At 35.9% G+C, this 4962-nt stretch overlaps 1 non-coding gene across 1 annotated transcript; it reads right to left on the reverse strand.

The window, feature by feature from the left end:
• Positions 1–4502: 4502 nt before the first annotated feature.
• On the reverse strand, positions 4503–4609 carry LOC141603447 (small nucleolar RNA R71). Its single transcript, XR_012525323.1, has one exon. It is a non-coding gene; the product is annotated as a small nucleolar RNA R71 (small nucleolar RNA).
• Positions 4610–4962: the final 353 nt, after the last annotated feature.

A 4962-nucleotide genomic window follows, 5' to 3' on the forward strand; every position in this document is an offset into this window, starting at 1 on the left:
CAAGTGGGATGGTACCAAAGAACGAGTTCAAGAGAAGCTCCTTGATGACAAGGGAACCGAGGGCACCGTGGATAATGTGTCAAGAAAATGTCCCATGTTCTCTACTACTTGCTCATTTGAGGAAGATTCCAAGGCTAATAACAAATTCCACATGGATAATCAAGTCAAGTCAAGTGTCTACTCGAGCAATCAAGGAAATGTGGTCAAGAAACGGGTTCAAGAGGGGATCCTTAACAATGTTCAAACCGTAGGTGTCCATGATGATGTGCATTGTGACTATTCCATACACTCTACTCCAAGTTTTATTGAAGTTAAGCACAAGGCCAATGGCACGGGCGGTATGAATAGAACAGTCAAGGAGAGTGTTCACCCAAGTGAGCAAGAAAATAGTGTCAAGGAATGGGTTGGACAAGGGCTCATTCGTCATGATCAAGTCATTGCCAATAAGGAAGGGTCCATGAACTCCAAGCAAGGTACGAAATTCAGAATTAGGGATCAAGTTTGGGTCCGATCATGCAAGCTAGGAGTCCTCACTAAATGGGACAAGTTCATGCCAAGAGATGAAGGTCCATTCAAGGTCATGGGTCAAGTTGGAAATGACAAGTACAAGGTCAATCTATTGGGAACTCATACCACCTTCAATGTGGAGGAGTTTAGTCGTTGTGATGAAGAGCTTAGTGGTAACAATGGCGAGGATTTGAGGTCAAATCCTTTTCAAGAAGAGGAGATTGAAGCAAATCAAGCCACGGTTTTGACCCCGTCACACAAAACGAGGTCGAACCAAATTTCCGTCTAAGAACTTGTATTAAAAAACGTTACTACTCAATTCTAGGAAGAATTTGGAGTATTTTTGTCTTAGGAACCTTGCATAATAGAGCCACCAACAATGAAACAAAATGCAACAAAACCGAGTGATGGGGACATTTACACGGTTTAAGAGGCTTATCAAGGGGTCACTTTCAACCTTTTCCTCTTTTGAACAAGCAAGTTCTAAAACACCTTTGGAAGGCTACCAAGCATGTGCCGGTTTGTAAGCTTCTAAGAGGTCCATTGTCATCATAAATAAGTCAATAAAACATGCCAAAGGGAGGTTGTACCTTTATGCTTTATGTCATTGTCTTGTGTAAGATTGTGTAAGTCATGTAAGGCATAGAGGGCCGTTTTTCTTGTTGTCTTTTCAGCTCACATGTGAGACTTAGATCTTAGTTTGTAATCAGGGGTCAAGATTATATGGCTTGTAGTATAAAAGCCAAGGTTAGACATGGAAAAATTCAGATTGAGTGAATTAAAGAATGAGTAAGAAACCAAGAGTTTTCTTCATTAAAACCTATTCTTTGCTGAGTGCTTGAATAGTCCTCTTTGCTTAGTGCTTGAGGTTTGGGTAATTTCTTTGCTTAGTGCTTGAAATTTCCCTTAGGCTTAATCTAGTGGCTTAGTGCTTGGATTAAGTCATATCCCAATCACGCTTGTTACTCTATTCGATTGTAGAGTTCAGGATTCCGTGGTGCCAAACAGTTCTGTCGACTGTTCGATTGCAGTCTTCAGAGTTCCTGTTCGGTTTTTAGTCATTTTATCACGTTTAAACAGTTCAAATCACTGTCCAAATCGAATCATATTTAGTCAGATTCTGAGTCTTGAGAGTTTTACTTCACTTCTGTTCATTAACACTTGTCTATATAACACGTACTGATTTTCTAAATTATATAACACATTGTATATATATAAGACATAAATATTATTACCTCTTTTGCCTCCTCATCCTCCTCCTACTCCTCCTCCTCCGCCTCCTCCTCCTCGTCCTTCTCCTCCTCCTCTTCTTCCTTTATGACTTCTTGAACCATATCCAACTCTTTTTCTGATGGCTTTTCCCCAGTTTCTAACATTGTCATCATCAACCTGGCTATTTTATGTAACTGTGTAGTAGAAATTAATGTCAACATATATAGTTATAAATTACGTTGGTTCAAATACAGTATTTATAGATTACCTTCTTGGAATCATCCCCACTTCGAGTAGTTTTTCCAAAATACTTAGTAATACCAACATGCGTCGATACCCCTCTCACACGACCTGGATGCTCTTCTTCGCCGATTGCCCTAGCCTGAATGTCATCACGTCCTTCAAGCTTCCATTTTCCTTCATGTACCTCTGTTAAGCGCATAATTCACTATATTTTATATACTTATTTCCCATAATTTTACTTATATTTTCAGCATTATATTTCATTTTAATAATAAATTACTTCCTAGAACATCTTACTGTGATTTATATAATTATTTGTAGGAAAGAGTTATTTTGATGCTGATATTAGCTAAACAGCTAAGCGAGTCGATGAATAAAAGACGACAAAATAAATACGGACTTCAAGCTCAGATTCAAAACCTCCAAGTCCACAAAATAAAGACAAAGGAGTCCAAAATAAAATGAAAAGCCAAGAATTGAATAAAATGTTGACAAGGCTGTCATTTACAAATGATGAAATAAAGAAGCATATTCGTAGAAGTTGGTGCATTGAAACATCCAGTCTTGAAGCATTCAATTTGATGATGTTACATTTAAGGATTTTTAAGAGGAAAACGCATGCTAACATTTACATGGGTGAAGAGTTATTCTGAAAAATACAACATGAAACATCTCAAATTAATTATTTAATTCATGAAACATTCATATTTTGAAGAAACTTCAAGCACTAATAGCATAAACTGTAGGAATAATTTTACATGTAATGTACATTAATTAGTGATGTAAACGTACGTGTATTATTTAATTTAGAAACTCACATGATCACCTATATAAAGAAGGTGATTTACATTTGAGAGGGCGAGACAGAGAGAGAAAGATAATAAGCAATAAAATAATTAGTTTCATATTAAATTCTCTTTATTCTCTCATTATTCACATCAATTATCTTATTCACATTTTTACACTTTCATGCTATTATTTGACGACACGCTCAAAGTTCTCAACTTGTCATTGCCATAGATAATACTTTATTTATCTCCCTTATTATCTCTTTTATATTTGTTTTATTTATTTATTTAACTATGTTATCTTCTATTATTAAAATTGTTATTTTAGTTATAATTATGGATCGTGAGTAGTTTTTTATCTAGGGCTCGGTGGAGCCTTAATATGGATTGGTCAATGTTATAATTTTCTAAACATTATTTAATGGTTGAACTTAGATTTGATAAGGTTGTGTTAAAGTATTAATTTATTGGTCATAATCTATATACGTAGCTCTTGATTAATACTACAATGAGAGTTGAGTTTAGTCCTTTTGAGTTAGCATATATATTATAAATTGAATATAATTAATAATTACTCAGTGTAAATTGCAATGAGAGTTGAATTTCCACTTAGAGAGCCCGAGTCAAAATTAGACCCCTCCTATGAGAATTGTGAGAGAGATAGTTGAGACATTTTAATTTTGGTCCTTAAAGCTCCTTTATGAGTTATAAGACCCATGATAATATTATTATTTCACTATAGGAAGGCTTCTTATATCTCGAGAGAGGATAACAAGTATTGGTTTTAGTTTTCAGAATTAAAACAAGAAGATTATTCTCACCTTAGTACACAATTAAATATGTTGTTCCTTCCAATAGTCTATATTGATCAATCTATGTTAATGGTGATACTGTGTCCTAGAGCTTTTTATTATTGAATTAATTTTATTATTCAATTATTATATATTATTTTTATTCTGTCATACCTCACACATACACAAATATTATTCCGACGTAGATAAATCAAATCTTAAATCGACTAGTACTCAACCTTCACTTCCCTGAGATCGACCCGTAAGTGCTACAACAGACACCGTTCACTTGCGGTAATTTATAACTGAACAAGTTTTTGGCGCCGTTGCCGAGGAAGTAAAGGTTTGATATTAGTTAATTTTAGATTATTTTCGACTACGTTTTTTAGCGTACGCAAGTATGCCTATTTTGTTACTAATTCTTCTTCTTTAGTTTTGTTGTTAGTTTTATATGCACACGCGACATTCTGGTGGTGAATTGCTATTTGACCCTAAGATTGAAGCTACAGCTAGGAGACGAAACGCTCAAAGAAAGAAGAAGTGAAAGGAGCCTGAACTCGATACTATTGAGTCTTTTATAGAATTTGATACACCAATCATCATGACTTCTATGCGAGATGAAAGTGCTCCAAAGCCGAATTTCAATTCAAGTATCTCAAAGCCTAAAATTGATGCAAACAATTTTGAGTTGAAGACTTCTTTGATCCAGTTTGTTCAAACCGATCAATTCAGTGGATCACCAACTGAAAACCACAACGAGCACCTGAATACATTCCTTGATAAGGCTGACATCAAGATTAATGGAGTCTCTGATGACACAATTCGGTTGAGATTATTCCCCTATTCTCTTCGAGGGAGTGCACGTGAATGGTTGAATATTTGTGATCCTGAATCGTTCGATACTTGGGATAAGCTTTCTACGGCTTTTCTCCAAAAATACTTTCCACTAGGGAAGACTGCCAAGTTTAGAAATGACATTACAGGATTCGTCTAACATGCAGATGAGTCTCTCTATGAAGCTTGGGAAAGGTACAAGGAACTTCAGCGGCAATGTCCTCATCACGGGATCCCATCTTATGTATTGATTCTTACTTTCTACAATTCCTTAAAACCTGAGCTGCAAATGAGCCTTAATGCCGCTGCTGGAGGGCGGTTAGACGAGATTTCTTGGGACAAGGCCAAGGCACTCATAGAGGATCTAGCAATAAGCACTTATCATTGGGGTAGTGACCGTCATGTTCGAGGGAGTAAGACTAAACATGACTTTATTAATGTGATGCAAGCCAACATTGATGATTTATCTCAACAAGTGACTCAGCTTAAATTGAGTAATGGTTCTAGTTCTTCATCGCTCATATGTCTGTTGGAATATGTATCCTTCGACAATAATGCGATCACAACTGTTGATCATAATGATCACA

The sequence above is a fragment of the Silene latifolia genome, chromosome 9, assembly GCF_048544455.1.
Source record: "Silene latifolia isolate original U9 population chromosome 9, ASM4854445v1, whole genome shotgun sequence".
Lineage (NCBI taxonomy): Eukaryota > Viridiplantae > Streptophyta > Magnoliopsida > Caryophyllales > Caryophyllaceae > Silene > Silene latifolia.